General features: G+C 35.3%; 1 protein-coding gene across 8 annotated transcripts in view; it reads left to right on the top strand.

Annotated features, from left to right (window-relative positions):
- ZNF148 (zinc finger protein 148) overlaps positions 1 to 26,752 on the top strand; it is a 171,453-nt gene that overhangs the window by 60,038 nt on the left and 84,663 nt on the right. For 4 of the 8 annotated variants that reach the window (XM_078453075.2, XM_060639723.3, XM_060639726.3 and 1 more), the window contains one exon: positions 19,521 to 19,602. The exons of the other annotated variants lie outside the window; for them this stretch is intronic. The gene's annotated coding sequence lies outside the window, so the exon portion shown is untranslated. The remainder of the gene's footprint in view (positions 1 to 19,520; positions 19,603 to 26,752) is intronic. 8 annotated transcript variants of the gene reach the window in all.

The raw sequence follows: 26,752 nt of genomic DNA, 5'->3' as shown, positions 1-26,752 counted from the left end.
ATATACTTTTAAAACAAAAACATATTTAAAGTTAATTATGATACTTTAGGCAACATTGCAAATGCAAACCCAATTGGAGTTGTTCAGACATCTGTGGGTGTCTTGAACTTAGACATCTGTTTTGCAGAATTGTGTGAAGATCACCATAATGGTGAATTACTGTGCTAGTTGTAAATTGATTCTAGCAAGATCCTTTTGGTTTAATTTTAGAAAAAGATATTGGAACTTTCAGGTGAACTGTAATTGGGTGAAATATAAATTGAGTATTTAGATGAAAAAAAATTTTTTTGAGAGAGGGCACAAGTGAGTGAGGGGCACAGAGGTGGGGGGCGCAGAGAGAGAGAAGTGGGGCTCACTCAATGCGGGGCACGAGCTCACCCAGGCGCCTAAGATGAAGTATTTTCAAATTAAGCAGTGTATTATTGTCGGAGGAAGAAGTATCAATGGGGTTCTTTTTATGTTTAAATTTTTTTTTCAGTAGAGGGGTGCCTGGGTGGCTCAGTCGGTTAAGTGTCTGACTGCCCTCAGGTCATGATCTCATGGTTTGTGATTTTGAGCTGAGCTCTGCGTGGGGCTCTGCACTGACAGGGGAGCCTGCCTGGGATTCACTTTCTCTCTCCCTCTCTCTCTGCCCCCTCTCCCCCTACTCTCTCAAAGTAAATAAATAAATAAACTTAAAAAAATTTTTTTCGATGGTGTACTTTTTTGTAAATGAGTAAAACAAATGAAGACAAAGGATCGTATGAGCAAAGATTTCTTTAAATGGTTTAAGTAAAAAATTTATAGAAGAAATTTACAGTGCATATTAGCAAAAAGCTCAACTGGAAAAGCTGCTGTTAATATTTTGATATATGGTCTTCTTATAATTTCATTAACTTTTTATTTTGGAAAAATTTAAATGGGTAAAAAATTGAATTGTACAATGAACCTCCATATACCTATGACCTAGCTCCTGTATATCCTTTGCCCAGCTTTTCCCAGTGGTGATAAATCGTATAAAGCTCTAGTAACATCAAAACCAGGAAATTGACATTGGTTCATTATTCTTAACTGAACTGCCGGAAATACTTACTTTGCACCATTAAAAAAAAATTTTTTTTTTAATGTATGTTTATTTTTGACAGAGAGAGCATGAGCGGGGGAGGGGCAGAGAGAGAGGGAGACAGCATCTGAAGCAGGCTCCAGGCTCTGAGCTGTCAGCACAGAGCCCGACTCGGGGTTCGGACTCACGAACAGCGAGATCATGACCTGAGCCGAAGTGGGACACTCAACCGACTGAGCCATTCATGCGCCCCTGCACCATTTTTTTTTACACCTGAATTCATTTGTGTGTGTGTGTGTGTGTGTGTCTGTGTGTGTCTGTGTGTGTGTATGGTTCTTTGCAATTTTCTCCCATACATAGTAAGTTCGTATAACTACTACCACAGTGAAGATACAGAGCTGTTCCATCATCACAAAGAAAACCCCTCTTGCTAGGCCTTTGTATTTGCATTCCACCTCAAAACCCCTCCCTGTCTCTTGGCAATCTTATTTTCCATCCCTGTAGTTTTGTCATCTTAAGAATAATGTATTAATAACATACTTTTTTGAATCAAAATTCATGTGTTGAACTTTGGGTATATTCAGTATTTTGCTATTAAGATATAAAGTGTTATGAGGGGCGCCTAGGTGGCTCAGTCAGTTAAATGTCTGAATTCAGCTCAGGTCATGATCTCACAGTTTGTGAGTTTGAGCCCCATGTTGGGCTCTGTGCTGACAGCTCAGAGCCTGGAGCCTTCTTCGGATTCTGTGTCTCCCTCTCTCTCTGCCTCTCCCCTGCTCATGTTCTGTCTCTCTCTCTCTGTCAAAAATAAGTAAACATTAAAAAAAATTAAAAAAAAAAAAGTGGTTATAAAAATTCATGTATAGCAATTTGTGTACAGTTGTCTGAGATAAATGCCCAAGAGTGAGCTTTTTAGGTTGTATGGCAAGGGCAAGTTTAGTTGTTGTTGTTGTTGTTGTTTAATGTTTACTTCTGAAAGAGAGAGAGAGAGAGAGAGAGACAGAGTGTGAGCAGGAGAGAGGAAGACACAGAATCCGGAGCAGGCTCCAGGCTCTGAGCTGTCAGCCCAGAGCCCCACGAGTGGCTGGAACTCACGGACTTCGAGATGATGACCTTGAATCCAATTCGGATGCTTAACTGATTGAGCCACCCAGGCGCCCTGGGCAAGTTTAGTTTTATAAGAAAATTCCAAACTGTTTTTCCAGAGTGACTGTACCATTTTATGAGAGATCTACTTGTTCTAAATGCTTGGCAACATTTGTTACTATTTTTTATTTTAGCTGTTGTAACAGGTATATAGTGATATTTTATTGTAGTTTTAATTTGCATTTCCTTATTGACTAATGATATTGAACATCTTTATATGTATTTATTGGCTGTTTATGCCTTTTGCTTATTTTCTAATCTGAATATATGTATATTTTTACTCTTAAGTTTTGAGAGTTCTTTATATAGTCCAGATAAGAATTCATCAGAAACATTGTTTGCAAACATTTTCTCACTCCACGGCTTATCTTTTCATTTTCTTCACAAGTTCTTTCACAGGGGAGATGTTTTCAGTTTTAATGAAGTCTGTTTCTTTTACAAATCATACTTTGGTGCCAAATCCAGGAACCTTTTTCTTTAGTCCTGAAGGATGTCTCTGATAGTTCTGTAGTTTTATGTTTACGTTAAACTCATGATCCATTTAGTTTTTATATAAAGTTGTGAGGTTTAGGTCAAGACTTTTTTTTTTTTAATTTTTTTAATGTTTATTTTGGGGAGACAGCACAAGCGGGGGAGGGGCAGAATGAGAGGGAGAGACAGAATCTGAAGCAGGCTGCAGGCTCTGAGCTGTCAGCACAGAGCTGAATGCGGGGCTCGAACCCATGAAGTGCAGGATCATGACTTGGGCTGAAGTCGGATGCTTAACCGGCTGAGCTACCCAGGCACCCCTAGGACAAGACTTTTTTTTTTGCGTATGGATGGATGTCCAGTTGTTCCAGTACTATTTGTTGGAAAGACTGTCTTTCCTCCATTGAATTGTATTATCTGTTGGGCATATTTGTGTTAGTCTAGTTAATTTTGGGTTCTTTGTTGCATTGATATAGGTGTCTATCCCTTTTGTCAGTCCACACTGTCTTGATTAATGTAACTGTATAATAGTATTAAGATCAAGTAGATGATTCCTTCCACTTTGTCAAGATTGTTTTAGCTTTTGTAGTCTCTTTGCCTTTTCATATATGCTTTAGAAGAATCTTGTTGATGTATACCAAAAAGTGTTGCTGGGATTTTGATAGGAATTGAATAAATCTGTAATTAAATTTGGGAGAATTCCTTTATTATACAGAGATTTTCAATCCATGACTACAAATGTCTCATCATTAATTTAGATCTTCCATATTTTTTGAAGCAAATTCTAGGCATATAGTTTTCTTTAAACAGCTTTATTGAGATATAACTTTATGTACCATATAATTTATTCATTGAAAGTGTATATAATTCAGTTGTTTTTAGTGTATTCAAACAGTTGTGCAGCCATTACCATAATCAATTTTAGAACATTTCCATCGCCCTAAAAAGAAACTCTGTCCATTAACAAACAGTCGTCTTTCCCCCTTTGTCCTAGCCCCTGGCAACAACTAATTTATTTTCTATGTCTATGGATTTATCTATTCTGAACATTTCAGATTAATGGAATCATACAATAGGTGATCTTTTATGTTTTGCTTGTTTCATGTAGCATAATGTTACACGATGTAGCATGTGTCAGGAGTTCATTCTGTTTATTGCTGAATAGTATTCTGTTGTATAGATATACCACATTTTTTAAATCCATCAGTTGACTGACATTTGGGTTGCTTCCACTTTTTAGCTATTATGAATAATAGCTAATAATTGCTATGAACATTCATGTGCAAGTTTTTATGTGAATATTTGTTTTCACTTCTCTTGGGTATATACCTAGGAGTGGACTTGCTGAGTCATATTCAAGAAATCATTGCCAGGACTAGTGTCATGAACTCTTCCCCCTTGTATTTTCTTTTAGGAGTTTTATAGTTTTAGACCCCATGCTCAAGTCTTTAATCCATTTTGAATTGATTTTTTGTGTATAGTATAAGGGTCCAATTTCATTCCTTTTGCATGTGGATATCCAGTTTTCCCAAAACCATTTGTTGAACAGGCTATCCTTTCCCCATTGTGTATTCTTGGTACCCTTGTTGAAGATCAGTCATCTGTAAACATGTGGGTTTATTTCAGGGCTCTGTTTTCTTCTGTTGGTCTGTATGTCTGTCTTTATGCTAATACTATTACTTTTTAGTTATTGTAGCTTTGTATTATGTTTTGAAATTAGAAAATGTGAGGCCTCCAGCTTTGTTCTTTAAGATGTTTTGTCTATTTGGGGTTCTTTGTGTTTCCATATGAATTTTAGGATTTTTCTCCCCTACTTCTGTAAAAATGCTATTGGGATTTTGGTAGGGATTGCACTGTATCTGTAGATGTAGATCACTTTGGGTAGTATGGACATTTTAATAATCCATGGACATGGGATGTCTTTCTATTTATTTGTGTTTTAATTTTTTTCATCAGTGTTTTGTGTTTTTCAGTTTACAAGTCTTTTGCCTCTTTGGGTTAAGTTTTTCTAAGTACTTTATTCTAAGTAAAGTAATGTTACTATTATAAGTGACATTACTTTCTTAATTTCATATTTTGTTCACTGCTAGTATACCATTGAGTTTTGTATATTCTTGTACTGTACAACCTTGCTGAACTTATTTATTCTTGTAGTTTTTTAGTGTATTCTTTATGGTTTTATGTATATCGGATGCCATCTGTAAATAGGGGTACAGTTTACTGCTTCCTTTCCAATGTGAATGCTTTTTAGTTTTCTTGCCTAATTTTCCTTGTTAGAACATCTAGTACGGTGTCGAATCAAAGTAGTGAGAGTAGACCTCTTTGTCTTGTTTCTGGTCATAGGGGGAAAGCATTCAGTATTTCATCATTAAGGATAACATTAGAATTTTTGTAGATGGCCTTTATCAGGTTGAGGAGATTCTCTTCTGTGCCTAATTTCTTGAATGTTTTTGTTATTTAAGGATGTTGGATTTTGCCACATGCTTTTCTGCATCTGCTGAGATGATCTACAAAAAATAAAGGTTTTGTCCTCTATTCGGTTGGTAGGGTGTATTTACTTGATTTTCAGATCTTAAACCAATCTTTCATTTCTGAGATAAATCTACTTGGTTATTGTGCATATTCATTTTTCTGTGTTAGTGAATTCGGTCTGCTAGTATTTGTTGAGGATTTTAATGTCTATAATCAGAGATAATGGCTTGTCATTTTCTTTTTTAAAATTTAATGTTTATTTTGAGAGAGCACACATGCACAAGTTGGGGAGGGGCAGAGAGAGGGAAAAGAGAGGATCCCAAGCTGTCAGTGCAGAGCCCTACATGGGGCTCGATCCCATGAACCGTGAGATAGTGACCTGAGCCAAAATCAAAAGCTGCTCAACCTGCCATTTTCTTTTCTTGTGACATCTTTATTTTGTTTTGGTATCAGTGATACTGATCTTATAAAATAAATTAAGAAATGTGCCTTCATCTATTTTTGGGAGGAGTTTGTGAACAACTGGAATTTAATTCTTTATTAAATTTTTTTGGTAGAACTTCCCAGTGAAGCTGAGCTTGGAGTCTTCTTTTTGGGAGCTTTTAAATTAAGAATTCATTTGTTATAGAACTATTTAGATTATTTCACCTTGGTTTAGTTTAGGTAGTGTAATTCTGAGAAATTGAGAAATTTCTTCGAAGTGATAAATTTAAGAATGTAAAGTTGTTTTGTAGTATTTTCCTTACTGTATTTTAGTTGGTGCAAGTTCTGTAGTGATATCCACTTTTGAATCATTACATTAGTGATTTGTGTCTTCTCTGTTTTTTATTTGTTAGTCCTATTAAATACTTACAAAATTTTTGCTTCACAGATTTTTTTCTATTTTCCAGTTTTCAATTTCATTAATTTCTGTTCTATATTGTTTCCTTCCTACTGCTTGCTTTGGGTTTATATATATTTTGCTTTTTTTTTTTTTTAAGTTTCTTTTTTTTTTTTTTAATGTTTGTTTATTTTTGAGACAGAGAGAGACAGAGCATGAACAGGGGAGGGGCAGAGAGAGAGGGAGACACAGAATCTGAAACAGGCTCCAGGCTCTGAGCTGTCAGCACAGAGCCCGACGCGGGGCTCTAACTCACAGATCGTGAGATCATGACCTGAGCCGAAGTCGGACGCCCAACCGACTGAGCCACCCAGACGCCCCTTTTTTTTAAGTTTCTTGTGGTAGGCAATTAGGTTTTTGATTTGAGATCTTCATTTATTTTTATTTATTTTTACTATGTATTTATTTTTTTTTGAGAGGGAGGGACAGAGGGAGAGGGACAAAGATAACCTCAAGCAAGCTCCACAAGGGTCGTGAGATCATGACCTGAGCTGAAATCGAGTCGGACACTCAACCAACTGAGCCACCCAGGTACCCCTGAGATCTTTCTTCATTTCTATTGTAAGCATTTAGTGCTATAGATATCCTTTTAATTACTGCTTTGGCTGCATCTCACAAATTTTGGCATGTTGTGTTTTTATTTTCATTCATTTTTATGTGTCTGTATTTTAAAGTTTTCTTTGAAATTTCCACCTTGACCCATGCACTTTTTAGAATTGTGTTGTTTTTTCCTGATGTTTCTAGGTTTTGTTTTTTCTTTTTTTTAATTTTTTATTTTTGAGAGACCGTGTGAGTGGGGGAGGAGCAGAGAGAGAGGGAGACACAGAATCCAAAGCAGGCTGCAGGCTCTGAACTGTTAGCACAGAGCCCGACGCAGGGCTCGAACCCACTAACCGTGAGATCATGACCCGAGCCAAAGTCAGACGCTCAACCTACTGAGCCCTCAGGCGATCCTGTTGTCTTTCTGTTACTGATTTCTAGTTTAGGTCCATTATGGTCAGAGAATGCACTCTATTATTTTAATTCTTATAAATTTGTTGAGGTTTGTTTTGTGGCTCAGGATATGATCTGCCTTGGTGAATGTTCCATGGGTGCTTGAAAAGAAATGTGTGTTCTGCTGTCATTGGGTGGAGTATTTCATATACAGTTGACCTTCGAACCACATGGGTTTGAATTGTGCTGGTCTACTTATATTTGGATTTTTTACAGTACAGGACTGTAAATGTGTTTTCCTTATTTTCTCAGTAACATTTTCTTTTATCTAACTTTAAGAATACAGTATATAATGTAATATACAAAATGTATGTTAATGGATTGTTTTTTTATCTGTAAAGTTTCTGGTCAGTAGTAGGCTATTAGGAATTAAGTTTTTGGGGAGTCAGAAGTCATACATGGATTTTGTGTGAGGGAGTTGTTCAGGGTTCATCTGTATGTCAATTCAATTCTGTTGGTTAAATGTGTTATTAATATAACCACTCTGCTTTTCTAAAAAAAAAAAAAAAGTATTGCTATATAGCTTTAGCATTCTTTTCAACGTATGGTACCACATTTCTTGTTAGCAACATATGGGGCCATTTAAAAAAATTTGCTCTGCCAGTCTGTCTTTGATTGGTTTATTTAGACTATCTGCATTTGAGGTAATTAATGATCTGTCAGTCCTTATAGCTGCTATTTTATTATTTTTTGCTTATTTTCTCTGGCTTTGGTTTTTGCTTCTCTTTTCTTGCCCTCCTGCAGATTATTGGAACATTTTTTAGGATTCCGTCTTTTATAATTTGTAGAAGGTCTATTTATAATGTTTTGGAGTCTGTCTTGCTGTAGTTTTTGCAGTGGTTGTAGTTATTACAGTATGCATACGTGATTTATAACAGTCTACTAGTATCCACATTTTATAGTTTCAACTGAAGTGTGTAAATTTCCCTTCTGTTCTACCCTTTACCTTTCCAACTTTTATTTATTTATTATTATTATTTTTTAATGTTTGTTTTTGAGAGAGAGAGAGAAGTGCGTGCTCAAGTCAGGGAGAAGCAGAGAGAGGGAGACAGATTCTGAAGCAGGCTCCAGGCTCTGAGTTGTCAGCACAGAGCCTGACACTGGGCTCCAGCCCACAAACCATGAGATCCTGACCTGAGCCCAAGTTGGGTGCTTAACCGATTGAGCCACCCAGGTGCCCCCTACCTTCTCAACTTTTAAACATAATTGTCTTGGGTATGAAATAGTGTCGTAATTTTTGCTTTCAGTCATCAAGTACGATTTATAAAGCTAATGATGGAAAAGATAATCTGTTGTGTATACCCATATTTCTTTTCTTCCTGTTGTTTGAAACATTTTCTTCAGCCAGTCTTTATGACACATTCTTTTAGTTTTTCTTCTTTTGGGAATGCTTTTTAAAAATGGCCCCTTTGTTCCTTGCTGTGGTCTGAATGTATTTCCCTAAAATTCATATGTTGAAATCCTATTAGGAGTTGGGGCCTTTGGAAGGTGATTAGGTATGAGGGAGGAGCCCTCATGAATGGGATTGGTACTGTTGTAAAAGAAGCCAGAAGAGCTCCCTTGGCCATTTCTGTCTTGTGAGGATACAGAAAGGAGTCTTTTACCTGGAAGTGAGCCCTCACCAAACCATATTGACATCCTGATCTTGGACTTCTAGCCTCCAGAACTGTGAGAAATAAATTTCTGTTGTTTATAAGGCACCCATTTTGTAGTATTTTGTTGCAGCAGTTAAAATGGATTAATTGTTAAATGGGTATCTCAAAATTCCTGAAGAATAGTTTCACTGGATACAGAATTCTTGGTTGTCAGTTCTTTGTTTTTCTAGTATTCAAAAAGTGCTGTCCCACTTCTTGGCCTCTGTGGTTTTAGATGAGAAATCTGGGGTCATTTAAATTTTCCATTATAAGTAATACGGTTATTTCTGGTGCCTTCAAAGTTTCTTCTTTGGTTTTAATTTTGAACATTTAATTACTATGTGTCTTGGTGTAAATTTGTTTGTTTATTCTGTCTTGGGTTTGCTCAGTTTTTTGGATCTGTAAGTTTGTATTTGCCACATTTGAATTCAGCCATTGTTTCTTCAAATACTGTTTCAGCCCCTCCTTTCTGGGACTCCAGTGATAAGAATGTTGGATCTTATGTTATTGGCCTGTAGTTCTCCAAGACTGTTAATTTTTTTTTTTTTCCTGTTTTCTCTCTTGTTCAGATTGGGTGAGTTCTGTTTTTCTGTACTGACCTTCAGTGATTCTCTTCCCTATCATCTCTGTGTTTGTATTGAGTTTATGCAGTGAGTTCAAAATTTTTCTATTATTTTTTAGTTCTATAATTTTCTTTTGCTTTTATTTTTTTAATAAATGCTGTGTCTTTGCTGAGATTTTCCATTTCCATTTTCTCACTTGTTTTGGGAAAATTCTTAATTGCTGAAACATTTTTATTATTGTGTTTTAAATAAAAGATAATTTGTCAAATAATTCCAGTGTCCGATGCATCTCTGCATTGGCCTTAGTTGATTATCTTTTCTTAATCATGACTTCTTGAGTCCTTTCTATTTTATCTTTTAGTTAGGAAGTTCTGAGCCCTATTTATATTTTTCATTTTAGTGGACAGTCCCCGTATTTAGGTTTAGAATACAGATCTTGGCCCCCTTTTGTAGGCTGTGTTTCCAATGGCAGTTTTAATTTTCAGAGCCTTTGTGGTCACCTTAATTGATCCGATGCTGCTGGGTTGCCACTAGTCCTTGCTGGTGGTGACTGACGGAGCAAAAGGGTTTTCTCTATGCGGGGCTTCTTGTTATATCTAGATGAGAGATGATTTTGGTATATCCTCCTATTATTCCTCTCATGTCATTCTTCCCTGTCCCCCTGTCTCTGGGTGAGAGAGGAGAGTCTTAGCCCAAACTAGCTAGCAGCTTGTTGTGGTTGGGTCCCTCAGTTTGCCTACTTGTCTCTGTATCTCTAGGTGGAAAACAGGAGTCTCATGCCAAATGGGTAAGGAAGAATTTTTTACCTCGGTTTTGTTGTTGGTTGGGCTTCCAGTTAATCTTCCTTTTATGTTGCAGAGGGACTCCAGTGTAATTTGGGGGGAGGAATGTGACTGCCTGGTCTGCCTTCTGTTGCTAAGTTGGTGGTCAGGAAATGGCAGTCTGGGTTGCCTTTTTCTGTTGGGTGTGGGGACTAAAAACACCCTGCTGTTCTTTTGTTTCTCCATACTTGTAGTCCCAAACTGGTTCATTGCCTTACTATTTGCAGAGTTTACCTCTGGTTGTCTCTTGTGTTATTTCCATGGTTTATAATTGTGCTTAATGAGGAGGGGCAGGGGAACACAGCTCTGTGCCATCTTACCTAGACTGGAAATTCAAGTTCCTTAATTTTTGTCAACCATCATGATCTCCAGACAGTAGGTTATATCAGCTTTGAAAATAATAGCATACGGATATGTGCTTTGTGAGGTTTTAAGCACTATATAAATGTTTGCTTCAGTTACAAATCAGAATATCAGACACCTAAGTTTTGGGGAAGTCAGTCATAACCAGTTCAAGAGGGTGGCAGGACTAGGCATCTGTCACATGAACAGAATCTTGTTATGTAGTTAATTAAAAATGAGGTTATAAATTCTGAGTGCTTTCTTCAAGGATGTGTTTAATTATTTACACTTAAGATGTTTAGTAATTCCAGTGATACATTATAGTATTTTAATATTAACAAATATTTTTCAAAACAATACTGAAAATCTTGTGTTATGCAGCCAATGTAATCTGTTTCTAATTCATAGATTGAAATGGGCAGATAAAATGTCCTGCTTTTACATTTCCTGGTTTTCTAATTGAGGATAAATTGAGCCAAATAAGAAAATGTCCATTCTATGTTAGTAGAAGCTTGTGTTTCTAAATGACGAGTTAACTTGCTACATCAACTTCTCCTATTTAGAAAAGCAATCTCACAGACATGTTTCATGAATTGTTCAAACTTAATATATTTACTGCATTTATCGGGAGAAATCACTGGAGTTCTTTGCAGCCTCTTTTTGAGGTATTCTCTGAGCGACTCTGATGGCAAATCTCAATTTCCTAATCAGATTAAAAACCATTTGTTTTATTTGTGGGCACACCTCTACATTGTGTCTAGTGCTTAGTGTAATTCCATGCATGCATTCTAGACAGAGGAGAGAAGAATGATTGACTCTGGTATCGAATAAGATGAAAATTGTCAAAAGATGAACTGACTTTAGTGGACCATTTATAAGTTATTAAGTGAGCGTTTTAAGTTATATTTCATATGAGAAGTAATAATTCCAGTTCTGTCTATGATTTGTAATAATATTTTAATAAGATGTTTTTGTTCACTTTGACACTTTAAAAAAATCAAATGTAAATAAATGTTAAATTTTTTTTAATGTTTACTTTTGAGAGAGAGTGCAAACTGGGGGGAGGGGTAGAGAGAAGGGTGACACAGGATCCAAAGTGGGCTCTGCCTGACAACAGTGAGCCTGATGTGGAGCTCGAACCCACCAACCACATGATCATGACCTGAGCTGTAGTCAGATGCTCAATCAACTGAGCCACCCAGTGTCCCTAAACTTTAATTTTTAATTGGGTATTAAAATTTCTTAGGGTTTCTTTAGTTATTAGAGTGGGATAATTTTTATGTTACAAAAAGCAGATGAATTTAATTTTCTGTTTATTTACGTGGTAACTATTGTAGGTAGCATTTTATTTATTTTTATTTTTTTAAATGTTTATTCACTTTTGAAAGAGACAGAGGGCAAGCGGGGGAGGGGTAGAGACAGAGGGAGACACCATCTGAAGCGGGTTCCAGGCTCTGAGCTGTCAGCACCCTTAACGGACTGAGCCACCCAGGTGCCCCTGTAGATAGCATTTTAATTTAAATTTTATGTTCATTGGTAATATACTTCAAAAATTTTTTTGATTGCCAGGACATTAAGAGTAACATTAAGTATATTTTAATTTTGGGAAGACCTTTCCTGTGGTGGTGCTATGTTAGAGTAGACATTTATTAGGAGGCAGAGGATCTGGTTGAAGTCTTTGACACTTATGTGTTGTGTAAACTTGGGTACTTAACCTGATGAATTTCAGAGATATTAATACCTGCTTAAGTAATTGTAGGAGGTCAGGTGAAATGGGACAAGTGAAAGCACTTTGTATACCATGCAATACTTTATTAGAGTATGCTTATATTGCCTGAGTCATCTTGATCATGATAGTATAAAATATTTACAAATTAACGTGTATTCAGTAAAAATTTATGTACAAGTAAAAGTAAAGCAGCTTTTCCTTGAGTTTAGTGGCTTACTAATCTTTTTTTTTTTTTTTTTTACTTTTTTAAAATTTACTTTCAAGTTATATGGTGCAACAGTGATTTCAGAGTGGCGTACTAATCTTAATAGTGAATTTCTGTTAGTAAAATTGGGGGAAGATTACATAGTTGCTTGATAGTTTGCCACAGTTTTGGGACGGTGTCTCCCCTCAACATGTAATTTAGATTTAAAAGTTAGTTTAGTCTAAGGAGTTTATAAAAATGCTTGTGGTGGACAAGTTTCTTGTTTGACAAATGTTTACTGGCTAGGTGATTTGAAAAGGTCCAGGACAGGTGAAAGTTTTCAGTTCATGGGCTTATTTTACTCACTTTGGGCTGTTTTCTTTTAAGAATTTGATTACCACTTTGTAGGATTTTCATTCTCAACTAAGTGGATTAACTACATTAATTGCAAAGTTTATAAGATTTTGGCCTGACTTTTGTTGAGAGTGGAAATGGAAAATGGTTGTAGAAAGACCTGGGCAGGAGACCCCTGGGTGGCTCAGTCAGTTAAAGCATCTGACTTTGGCTCAGCTCATGATCTCAAGGTTCGTGAGTTCGAGCCCCATGTCGTGGTCTGTGCTGACAGTTCAGAGTCTGGAGCCTGCTTTGGATTCTGTGTCATTTACCCTGTCTGTCTGTCTCTCTCAAAAATAAATAAACATTAAAAAAATTTAAAAAGAAAAAGAAGAGAGACCTGGTCAGGGTAATTTCTGGGGTGGTTGGTTTGAATTTGTTGGGCTGTCTGTCATTCCTGCTTGCGATAGATCAGGTCATGAAAAATACACTGTTGGATGACCATCATTCAGATAGAGTTCTAATACCTTTTAATTTTCAAAGCAGCTGGTGTAAATTAAAGAACACGTATGTCTATGCATGTCTATGTATGTCTTTTCATATAAATCACAAAAGTTAGAACTAATGTAAAACCAGAACTTGACTAATTAACCTTAAAGTGTGATGTAGTTAAAATATGCTAAAGGACTTTAAAAGATGCTAAAGCATTTTTTGTTTCAGATTCTTATACCATATGTGCTATTATTCTTTTCATTGCTTTGTGCTTTTCTTGATTACATTTAAAGGGCAAGAGGTAGCCTTTTTATTTGGCAGTGCATAGAAGCATCAGTAGTTAAAATTTTGTAAGCATACACATTTCAGTGAAACTAAAAATGACTTTGTTTTATATTTTAAATTTAAATCCAAGTTAACATATAGTGTAATAATGATTTCAGGAGTAGAAAGAATTTAGTGATCTTTCACTTACCTACAACACCAAGTGCTCATCCCAAGTCCCAAGCAAGTGCCCTCCCTAATGCCCATCATCCATTTAACCCATTCCCCCACCCAGAATCCCTCTAGCAACCCTGTTTGTTCTCTGTATTCAAGTGTCTTTATGGTTTGCTTCCCTCTCTGTTTAAAATGACGCTTTAAAAGAGATAATCTTAATTAACCAAGAACTATGATTTTTATCAATGAATGGCTTTTCTACAATGGTTATATTTGGAAGTAACATTAAGGTACATGATATAATGAAATACTTATAAAACAGCTAAGTTTTGGTTATATTCTTTTTTAATTTTTTTAAGAGTTTATTTTGAGAGAGAGAGACTATGTCCATGTGCCTGTACATGCACACGCGTGCGCACACACACACACACACACACACACACACGCAGGAGGGGCTGAGAGAGGGGAGAGAATCCCAAGCATCCTCAACTCATGCTCAGCGTGGAGCCCTGTCTTGGGGCTAGATTCCACTGACCTGAGCCGAAATCAAGAGTTGGACACTTACCTAACTGAACCACCCAGGTACCCACCCCTCTTTCATTTATTTATTTATTTATTTATTTATTTATTTTTATTTTAAAAAATTTAAAAAAAAATTTATTTTTTATTTTTGAGAGAGACAGACAGGGTGCAAGCAGGAAAGGGGCAGAGAGAGAGGGAGATACAGAATCCGAAGCAGGTTCCAGGCTCTCAGCTGTCAGCACAGAGCCTGACATAGGGGCTTGAGCTCACAAACCATGAGATCATGACCTGAGCCGAAGTTGGAGGCATAACCGACTGAGCCACCCAGGCGCCCCACTTAAAAAAAATTTTTTTTATTGTCTTAGAACTCTATATTCTTGACAGTTTTTGTGGGAGTTTCTTATCTGAATTTCGATCATTAATTCATAAAACCTCATCTTTTGCAATCTTACTTTTCTAGACAAAGATGACAGCTGAAACATAATTTGGTAGACTGAATGTACTCTGGGCCAACAACATAAAGATACTTTGAAAATACTTAATGAAGTTGCTTAGGTTTCTCTAGGAGGGTGTGAAAAATTTGAAGGAACTGAAGAAGTTTCTTCCTGTCTGTTTTAATGTGCATGCCATTTTGTAGCTTTTCTAACAGAGTACTTCTGAAATTCATTATTAACAATCTTTTAAAACAAAGACTGGAAATTAGCTGGGATTAAACTATTCTTTACATTGCTCAGAATTATTTTCTATTTGATACAATGTCTATATACATTGTATATATACTATATACAATGTATATAGTAGACTCCTCAGTAAGCTAATTTATTGTTAAAACCAACAAGCCTTTTTAGGGAAATTCCCAAGCTGAAGGGTAATGTTGCCAAATCCCCACTAGGCTGGTTTTGATATGAGGTTCTCTGCTGCATTAGGTTAATGTGACTTTTCTAGATGCTTCAATTTTGTTATCTGTGATTCTGTAATTGAGAGATAGTGTCGTGTGTGTGGTTAAGCTTCTGGAGCTTGATTTCTGTATTGGAGTTCAACTTTATTTATAATCATTTAAAAAATACCAAGTATCTACTAGGTGCAATACATTGTTTTAGGCTCTTAAGATCAGTGAACAAAACGAAATTCCTGCCCTTGTGGAGCTTATGTTGTATAGTTAGGGGCAGAAAACGGTAAACATCATAAGCAAGTAGATTACCTAGCATGTTAAGAGGTGGTAACTATTATGGAAAAATGTATAACAGATAAAAGGGGGATTGGGTGTGAGTGCATGTGGGGACAGTTTTAAATCACATAGCAGGAAAAAGCCTCATTAACAAGATGATGATTGAGCAAAGACTGAAAGTAGGTAAAGGATTTAGTTATAAGTATCTCTGGGGGAAAGTATACCAGGCCTAGAATAGCCAGTACAATAGGCCTAAGGCAATGGCATGCCAGAAGATACAGGGAGGTGTAAGAAAGTCTGGTTACTGAACTCAAGTGGAGCAAGGGGGAAAGTATAGAAGATGAGGTCTGAAAGGTGGTGGTGGTGGATTGTGGAGGGCCTTGCAGACCATTATAAGGACTTTGGTTCTGCCACTTACTAGTTTTGTAACCTTTGGTAAGTTATTTAACCCTTCAGTTTTTCTCTCTTGTAAAATGTGAGTAGTTAATAATACCACTCTCATAAGTTTGTTGTTTGGATTATGAGAGTTAATACCTGCAAAGTCCTAGGAACACTACTAAGCAAAGTCTAAAGTATATACTCATTGCATCTTTAAAGGTAAAGTGAACATTAAAAGGTTAATTATTTTTCATTTGAAAAGGTAGCAGAGGAAGAAGTGAGTGCTCTCTGCTTTGATTTTTTTCTATAATAAATTGCTTAAACTTTAATTATAGCCCTTACTACATAATGTTACTATTATTAATATTATTTGTTGTATGTGTACTTAGCATCTTTGCTACCTTTTGAACTCCTATGGGCAGAGACCGTGGTATTTTATGCATGTCTTAGGAATCTTAGATAGCATGTTGTACATGCATATCAGGTGTTCAGAACATTGACTCAAATTAATGACAAAAATGTTGGCTTAATTAATGAATCAGCCCACCTGCTGGTATGTATATTGGAATATTGCCAGTCTTTCAAAACTAAATAATGGGAGGACAGTAGCTAATGGTCCCTGAAAAATACTTCATTTATTTTCTTAATGTGCCATAGTTATTAAAATTGGTATTGGTAGAAAATTGCCTTAATTATTAACTAAGTGTGAGAGTTTATACCATGTGAAATTAAAAGTCCATATTCACAGTATAGTATGGATCTGTTATATTAACATCTATCATTGGTTAAAAATATTTTTATTGACAACATAAATATAATGCTACCTTAAAACAGTTTTAGTCTTAATTTCACTGTTTATATCTGCACAAGTGATATAATTAGGGAATATTTAGCTAGCAAAATCTTAAATCCTAGGAATTGCCAAGAAGGAATATTCACTATAACCCCTGAAGTGAGGGAGTGAAGCATGTTGAAAGAGGAAGATTATAATTGACCTTTGGGTGGTTCAGGAGCTTTGTACCTCTCTTTTTGTACTTGCAGGGTCTTCAGTTTCCAGCTTGGTAGGTTCTTCCCTTATTGTTGGCAGAGAGGAGTGGGAGATTTAAAGGAAGAATAGAGACTTGGAAGGAGAAGTGCAATTGGTAGATGATGCTAAATGAATTAGAGTTCCAGAGACAGAGACTGTGTGGCAAGTGAGTTAGGGAAAACTGTGTGTGTTTCCATGGTAGAGGAAACACTGTAATGGGAAATATATTCCAAAATTTCTGTTACAGGTTTAGACCTTGAGGTAATAATATTTTGTGCATGTGGGTGTGTATGTGTGTGTGTGTGGGGGGGGGGGGCATGTTTCCTTTTTGCTTTACTATTTTATTTTTTCTCTCTCTTTTAACATGTCTAGTTATGTTCTTTGATGTATTATACCCTTAATTTAGGGCTTTGAATCAAAAGTGATGCAAGAAGATGAGTAGGCTTTTTGTGAAAATGTTTTCAACAGAATATTAACATTTCGAAAACATTTGTCCAGTCTGTAGATTTTATTTTACCATATTCCGTGATGGCATATGAAATGCTGTCTTGATTGCAGGGTAAATATACCCAGTCAACTTTCAAAAAGACTCATAATGTAATACTAAAATATATAATTAGAAGACATTTTTATTTCTTGTATGTAGACTTTGCTCTGCTTTTTCTGTTCAAGTTTACACTGTTCTATAGCTTTAGAAATTCTAAAAGTTGAGGACACCTGGGTGGCTCCATTGGTTAAATGTCTGACTTCAGCTCAGGTCACGATCTCGCAGTTTGATAGTTCTAGCCCCATGTCAGGCTCTGTGCTGACAGCTCAGAGCCTGGAGCCTGCTTTGGATTCTGTCTCCCTCTCTCTCTCTCTGTCCCTCCCCTGCTTGCACTCTGTCTCCCTCTCAAAAATAAATAATAAACATTAAATTAAAAAATTCTAAAAGTTGAACACAGTGAAGACCATAGATAGCAGTGTAGTGCAAATACAGTTTTGCTTTACTTTACCTGTTTTTAATAATGTCCACCACAGTAGTATAGTTTTATGGCAAGTATGTATTCAAAAATTGTTTTACATAATTGAGAATGATGGCATATATGCTCTTCTGAGTGCTTGGAAACAAAGCTTTGCAGCAGGCAATTAAGAGCTTAGTAGAAAAAAATTTTAAATAGATTTCTTGATTGGTAATTATTTTAGCAACAAAGCTACTGACTGGCTGAGGAATAGAAAATGCTGCATTATCAGAAAGGCTGTAGTGTTTGTGATCCCTCGATAAAATTATATAAATATAATTTTGGATTAATATATTGGTTATTTCCTCGATTTAAAGTTTAATTGTTTTGCTTTTACGTTTATAGCTTTTATTGATTTGCAAGATATTTATTGAGCCCTGAAAATGTGTGTTAGGGCTGTTATATAAATGCTTTGTTATTTCTGAATAAAAAATTAAATTTGGCCTATTCTTTGTTTCTAATAAAGTTTCAGCTTTCAGTCTTCATTGTCTTTATTACCTCCCTTTCATATGCCAGCAAAAAATACCCCAGTTGCATAAAGGAAATTATGTGTCCAGTATTAATGCAGTACCAACATAGGATATTAACTTTCTGTGTTAGTCTCTGTTAAAAGGTTGATTATAGCATAACACTTAAAAAATATGTATGGACCATATTGGTATTATTAAATACCTTTGCCTTGAAAAAAAAATTAAAAAAAAATTTTTTAATGTTTATTTAAAAAAAATTTTTTTTAACGTTTATTTATTTTTGAGACAGAGAGACAGAGCATGAACAGGGAGGAGCAGAGAGAGAGGGAGACAGAATCTGAAACAGGCTCCAGGCTCTGAGCTGTCAGCACAGAGCCCTACGCGGGGCTCGAACTCATGGACCGTGAGATCGTGACCTGAGCCGAAGTCGGACGCTTAACCGACCAAGCCACCCAGGCGCCCTTAATGTTTATTTTTGACAGAGAGAGAGGGAGGGAGAGAGAGAGAGAGACACACACACACACACAGAGGGAGCATGAGCGGGGGAGGGGCAGAGAGAGAGGGAGACACAGAATGTGAAGCAGGCTCCAAGCTCTGAACTGTCAGCAGAGTCCAACATGGGGCTCGAACTCACTAAACATGAGGTTGTGACCTGAGGTGAAGATGGACGCTCAGCCAACTGAGTCACCCAGGCGCCCCTGAAAAAAATTTTTAAATGGTTTTTTGAGAGAGACAGCGTGTGCACGAGTGGGGGAGGGGCAGAGAAAGATGGGGGCGGGGTGGTGAGGGAGAGAGAGAATCCCAAGCAGGTTCCTCAGTCAGTGCAGAGCCAGATGCAGGCTTAACTCATGAACTGTGAGATCATGACCTGAGCAGAAATCAAGAGTCAGATGCTTACCTGACTGAGCCGCCCAGATGCCCCACCTTGAAAATTTTAAATACTTAATGTTTTTTTTTCAAAGCTATATTAATGTAGCTAGACTTTTGAGCTGAGGGAAATGTTATTTTGGGGTTTCGTCAGGAAGTAGTACTCTTTGAATAATGGAGAGTATCAACATTAATGTGCTTTAATGAAGCACATTTTGTGTTTACTTTTTTTATTTCAAAGTTGTTTAAGATAATTTTGGGTTATTGCTCTGATTTTAAAGAGATCTTAATCCACAACTAGAAATTAAGCTTGAAAAAGTCCAATTAGGTTCTGGTCATTTCCTTGGAATATCATTTATCACTGATGGGTCATTAAGTATTAGTTGCTACTAATTCTATTTAATCCAACCATATCTATTAATCCAGTATCTGGCTTGGAAAGAATGTTGTTAGATTTAGCATATCTAGGTATAATTATTTTATCCGACTTTAAGAATATGTCTAATTCTGGTTCTTTTGGGGGATAACCTGTATTTTTGTACTTTTATAGGATAGAGGGGAGGAATCGGGAGCTTGGAAATTCAGCCAAGTGATCTGGTGGGATGGGCATTTGCCTGACATACTATATAGAGGTAATCTAACACTGTTTTACTCAGTCTTTATTTTTACCTGTGATAGATGCCCATGTGCTTGTATTATGAACAGCACTAATCACAACTATTGGATAGCACGCTGTATTTACTGGATGATCGTTTTTCCTTTTATACCCACTTACATATAAGCATGACATATATATATATATATAAAATATACACACACACACATATATATGGCATGGTATTTCTATATATAAATAACGAATGTCTATACATTGAAAAGAGTTAATGGTATTAGTTTTATAGGATGTAGATCATTATCTTTTCTCACTTAACTAGATTACTTGCATGTTTCTTTTTTAGGCCCAGTTCCCTTATTTTAGGAAGACAGATGATCCTCTCCTTTCTTGTTGGCTTATGTTGGTACATATGTTAGGCCTTTGCTTTATCCTTCAAACAAGTGAAAGAAAATTAAATATTTAACAGTTTTCAGGGTATTTACATATCTGTCAGTGGCACATATTCGCATGTCAGTTGTTAATGATTATAAAAATTCTGAAGATTCTCATAAATTTAGTTTTGAGAATTCTTTAAAAATGAGTATGTGACAATATTAGTGGCTGTATTTTAAGATTTCCTTTTTTTTCCAAGTTTTCTGGTAATTGTCAAGTTCAACATTTCTCACTCCTTCAACATTTCTCACTCCTTCAACATTTCCTTACCCAGGTTTATTATAAGATGAGACACACTTAGGCATTAGAGAATGTTATAAGGTTAAAAAAAAAAGGTTTTCCTTGTTCCTTTTCACAGTTAATGTGTGTATTATGTCTGTAGTATGTGTGTATATGTATGTGTGTATTCTTTCAGACATTTTCTATATATATGCAGGTATTTATATGTATACCTGTATTTACATATTCTTTACACAATTGAGATCACACCATACATATTGTTTAGCAATATATCTTTTTTGTTGTTAATTTCTGCATTTTTGCATATCATTTCTTCTCTTTTCATTATGTGTAGTATTCCAGTATTTGGGTATACCATAATTTTATTAACTGCTTACTTATTAATGGCTGTTTAGGTTTTCAGGTGCTTTTGCTATAATAAATGGTAATATGGTAGATATTCTTGGACATGTCTTTGCATATATTTTAAAAAGTACATGCAGTATAAATCCCTAAGGGAAAAATTGTTGGGCCAGAGAGCATGTACATTTAATAATTAGGTGGATGAATTGCCTAAAAGGATTATTCCAATATCAGTAAGTCTAGGAAAATGGGAATCTCTAGCTCGACCACGCTAGCTAGTGTCAAACTTTTTAATAATTTGTTAGTATTTTGTTGTTTAGTATTGCTTTCCAAAATTTCATTATGAGTGAGCTTCAGCATTTTTCCATTATTGGCTGTATGTATATTTTCAGTGATCTCTTTGGTTCTGTGCTGAGTCCCTAGTCATTCATTAGGCAAATTATTTTCACTGAATTTTTCTTCTTCGATCTTCTGATTTTGATTTTACCTTATGGAAGTTTTCATTTTTTATGATTGAATTTAGTCGTTTCCTTTATGGCTGGGCATGGGGGGTTTCTGTATAAAGTTTAAAAGGTCTCCGTCGTTGACTGCAGGGCTCACTTTTTCCTCTGTGTTGTCACATCTCCGAAATGACATGAATTGCTGGTTTGTCATAATTTGACATTATTATTATTTTCTTTCTTAGTTAACACATAAAATAGTCATGTATCTTAAGATTGGTAGTTTTAGATTCAGTGAATTATGGTACTTGAAAAAGTTATACGGGTTTTCTGTTAATTTTTTTTATGGTTTACTTCGCTTAAAATCTTCATTTAATGTTGAATATATTTGGCTTATAAATAGTAGATGTAGAGATTTAGCTTTCTTTTTTTTCCGGCAGGCTAACTAGTTGTCCCCATTCCAATTATTGAATGACGCATTTCTTTTTTACATTTTGAAATGCCACATTTCTCATATACTGAATTTCCATGTTTTTGGAGAACATGTTTCTGAAATCATTTTTGTTCAGTTCATCTGCTTGTCTGTGTATTGATAGTATTAAGAGAATTCAGTAAAGGAACTGCTTATAAAAGTAATATACACAAATAATTTTTTATACAAATATAAGAGGCATTAGGACTAATCATGTAAGAAATGGTATACATTCATAATAACTAAAAAGATAAAATGTCTGGGAGCAGTCTGAAGAAAATTTTGAAACTCTACTGAGGGATAAGAAAGAAAATTTGAACCAATTCAAATTAAAAAATATTTTTAATGTTTATATTTGAAGGAGAAAGAGATAGAGCGTGAGTGGGCGAGGAGCAGAGAGAGAGAGAGAGAGAGAGAGAGAAAGAAAGATCCAAAGCAGGCTCCAGGCTTTCAGCTGTCAGCATAGAGCCCAATGCAGGGCTCAAACCCACAAACTGTGAGATCATGACCTGAGTTGAAGTTGGAGCTTAACAGACCCTGGTGCCCCTGAATCAATTCAAATTTTTCTTTTCTTTTCTTTTCTTTTTTCTTTTCTTTTCTTTTCTTTTCTTTTCTTTTCTTTTCTTTTCTTTTCTCTTTTCTTTCTTTCTTTTTTTCTTTCATCTTTCTTTCTTTCTTTCTTTCTTTCTTTCTTTCTTTCTTTCGAAAGAGAACATGTGCACGTCCACACCAACAGGTGGTGGGGGAGGGGCAGAGAGAAAGGGGGACAGAAGATATGAAGTGGGTGGGCTCTGTGCTGACAGCAGGGAGTCTGATGCGGGGCTCAAACTCACTAAGTGTTCAGTGAGATCAGGACCTGAGCTGGAAGGCTCAATGGCGCCCCATCAATTCAAATTTTTGATAGAATGTTATGATATCACTCTAAAAATAAAATTGATTTTATTTATTGATTTAATATTTTATGATCTTGTTTAACTCGTTAATGGTGACTTTGCTGAACTCATTTATTAGTTCTCTTTCTAGTCTTAGTTTGTTGAGAGTTTTTATCATGAATAGGTGTTGAATTTTGTTGGGTGCTTTTTTTCTATTGAGGCTCCCATATGGGTTTTTCCTGTATTCTCTTAATATAGTGTATCATCTTACTTGATTTTCAGATGTTAAACTACCTTTGCATTCATGGGGTACATCCTACTTGGTCATGGCGTGTAGGCCTTTTTATATGTTGCTAGATTCAGTTTGCTAGTATTTTGTAAGAATTTTTTTTTTTTTTATCTAATTTTATAGTTATAGGCATCACTGAGTAGTTTTCATGTAATTTTCTTTGACTTTGGTATCAAGTTAACTGGCTTCACGGATTGAGTTTCAGAATGTACCGTTTTCCTGTTTTGTGAAGGAATTTGTGAAGGATTAGTATTTCTTCCTTAAATATTTGGTGGAATTCATCAGTGAAGCCATTTTGGCCTGTTCTTTTCTTTGTGGGAAATTTAATTAAAAAAAATTTTTTTTAAATGTATGTTTATTTTTGAGAGAAAGAGCGTGAACAAGGGAGGAGCAGATAAAGAGGGAGACACAGAATCCGAAGCAGGCTCCAGGCTCTGAGCTGCCAGCACAGAGCACGACGCGGGGCTCGAACTCACCAACCGTGAGATTGTGACCTGAGCGGAAGTCAGATATTAACCGACTGAGCCACCCAGGCACTCCACTTTGTGGGAAATTTTGAAATACTAATTCAGTTTGTTTAATTGTTACATTCAGATTTTTCTATTTCCTCTTTAGTCAGTTTTGATAATATGTGTCATTTTAGGAATTTGTTCATGTTACAAAGTTGTATAATGTGTTGGCATAAATTTGCTTATAATATTCCTTCCTTTATAATTCTTAAAAATTTTTTTGAGGTATTATTTACATATAACCTTGTATTTCCGTCTTATAACTTAATTTTTGTGAGGTCAATATTACCATCCCCTCTTTCATTCCTGTTTTTGGTAATTGTGTTTTCTCTTTGTTCTTAGTCTGCCTAAAAGTTTGTCAGTTTTGTTGATCTTAAAGAATCAAGTTTTTTTCTGTTTTGAATTTCGTTAATTTCTGCTCTCTTTATTATTCCCTTTGCTTACTTTAGGGTTTAGTTAAATTTATAAATTTCCTTCTAAGTACTTTAGCTGCATCTCATAAATTTTGATGTTTTTGTTTTCATTCAGTTAAAAATATTCTCTAATTGTTCTTTTAATTTCTTTTTTGACTCCTAAATTATTTAGAAGTGTGAAGTTTAATTCCTGAACACATATGGATTTTCCAGTTTCTAATTTAGTGGATATTTAATTCTGTTATGATTGGAGAACGTATTTTGTATGAGTTCCGTCCTTTTAAATTTATGAGACTTGTTATGTAGCCTACTTTTTGGTCTGACCTGGAGAATGTTCCTTGTGTGCTTGAAAACAACATGTATTCTGTTGTTTATGGAGGTTTTTTGTATAAGCCAGTTAAGTCTAGTTTGTTGTTAGTATGAGTCAGGTTTTCTGTATCTTTGCTAATTTTCTGTCTAGTTATTCTATCAATTATATAGAATGGAGAATTGAAATCTCCAACTATTGTTGAATTTTCCGTTTTTTCAATAATGTTATTGCTTCATTATTTTGGGGCTCTTTTTAGGTGCATATACATTTATAATTGTTAACAATATCTTCCTGATTTATTGATATTTTATCATCATGAAATACTTTTCTTTGTCATCAGTAATATTTGTCTTAAGGCAAATACTAATATATTTATGTTATTAATAGAACTATCCACTTTACAGTTACTGTTTCCATAGAATATCCTTTCCCACTCATCTTTTAACTTTCAGTCTTGAATGTAAAGTGTGTCTCTTGTTGACAGAATATAGTTAAATCTTGCAGGCATTTTTGGTCCAATCTGACACCCTCTGGCCTTCGCATTGGGCTGTTTAGACCATTCACATTTAATTATGGACATGGCTGGGTTTACATTTGTCATTTTGCCACTTGTTTTATGTATGCCTCTTATTTTTGTTCTCTGTGCCTCCTTTAGTGCCTCTTTTTATGTCAAGTATTTTTTAGTGTATCATATAATTACTCCATTGATTTTTTTTCTTTATTAAATATAAATATAAAGATATATTCTTTGTGGTTGCTTTAGGGTTTACATTATGCATTTTAACAGTCTGCTTAATATTAACTTTAACTCATTGTCAGTAAAATATGGAAACTTTGCTCCAATATAGCTCCCATTTTTTTCCTTCCTCTATTGTGCCACTGTTATTGTATATATTTCACATTTATGTATGCTATAAAACCAGCAATATGATATTATAATCATTGCTTCATATATTCTTATGTCATTAAAAGATGCTGAGAGAAGAAATGAGAAAATATATTTATAGAGTCCTTTAGATTAACCTACATATTTTCCATTTTTGATGTCTTCTGTTTTTCCTCTGTATCTGAATCTTTTGTCTTTTCCTTTCAGCTTGATGGACTTCCTTTAAAATTTCTTGTTAGGCAGGTTTGCTAGTAAAAAATTCTCTCATCCTTTCTTTGTCTGAGACACTTTATTTTGCCTTCATTATTGGATAATTCTGCTGCCATCTTGGTTGACACCTTTTTTCTTTCAGCACTTTGAATATGTCATTCCACTGTTTTCTGACCTCTATTGTTTATGATTGAAAGGTGTTAATCATGTTGAATTCCCTGCACAGTGCTGAGTGATTTTTCTTGTTATGGTTGCATTATTTTTCACTTTGTGTTTGCTTTCAGCAGTTTCACTATGATGTGTCTAGGTGTGGGTCTTTTTGTATTCTACCTGAGATTCATTGAATTCCTAAGACCTATAGATTTTATTTCTTTTTACTAAAGTAAAATCTGGGAAGTTTTGTTAGATATTTTATTAAAAATGTTTCGCTCTGTTCTTTCCTCTCCAAAAGTGTTGATAAATTGGTCTCTGAGGTTCTGTTTAATCTTCTTCAACTTCTTTTCTCTCTGTTCTTCACATTGGATAATTTCAGTAGATGTCTTCAAGGTCATTAATTTTTTTCTGCCATCTTGAATCTGCTGTTGAACACTTCTAGGAAATATTTGTTTTAATTACTGTACTCTTCGACTTCAGAGTTTCCTGTGTGGTTCTTTTACATAATTTCTGTACATTTATTGAGAATCTGTTATTTGTTGATTATTTTCATAATTAAAGAAGTTTAAAGCATGGAATCTTTTAACATATGTATAATAGATGTTTTGAAACATTTGTTTGCTTAAACCAACGTCTGGAGATACTCAGATACTGTAGTGTTTGTTAATATAAATGTCATGCTTTCCATTTCTTTAGTAATCTTATAATTTATTGTTGAAAACTGGGCATTGTAGATAATATATTGAAGCAACTCCGTATTGTGACTCTCTCTTCCCCCTGCCTAGGTTATTGTTACTGTTGTCATTTCACTACCGTTTATATATTATACAATCCAATTGAAAGAAAATAAATTTTATTTTGGACAAAAGTTTATCTGGAAAAATAGACATGCATGAATATTAAGGAAATTTCTGAGATGGAAGGTTACTAAGGGATGAATAGCCCCATCAGAATTTAAACTTTTAATTTTATCTTTGAGAAAGTGTGTGAGCACAGGAGAAGGGGCAGAGGGAGAGAGAGAGAATCCTAGGCAGGCTTCATGCTCAGCACGGATGGTGCTCGAGCCCAAGGCCCTGGGATCATGACCCGAGCCGAAATGAAGAGTTGGATTGTTAACTGACTGAGCCACCCAGGTGCTCAGAATTTAAACTAAAATATGGATACAGGTGTGCCTGGATGGCTCATTTGTAAGAGCACGCGACTCTTGATCTTGGGATCATGAATTTGAGTCCCACGTTGGGTGTAGAGATTAGTTAATAAACAAGTAAACTTCTGAAAAAATACGGATACAGCATTGAAATATTTTTAAAAAGTAAATTAGTATTATATTTTTTGGAAGTTCAAAGATGGAAATACTACTTTGTTCTAGATGAGGAAGACCATTTTTCTTGCTTTTACACCACTGTAAAAATTGATATACAATCATATTATGTTTCATATATCACCTCGTCTCCTGTGGACTGTATATAAACTATTATTGATGGATAGGAATCTAATATTTTTAAAGACCTATGGTAGGGAATTCCATAAACTCTTCAGTCTTTACACTGCCCAGAAGTACTGTCAGGCAGATTTATTGTGTACAGCTTATGTTCTTC

This window comes from Panthera onca, chromosome C2, assembly GCF_046562875.1.
Source record: "Panthera onca isolate mPanOnc1 chromosome C2, mPanOnc1 haplotype 2, whole genome shotgun sequence".
Taxonomy (NCBI): Eukaryota; Metazoa; Chordata; class Mammalia; order Carnivora; family Felidae; genus Panthera; species Panthera onca.
Note: the sequence above shows the minus strand (reverse complement) of the source record. Positions and strands in the feature narration are given on the sequence as shown.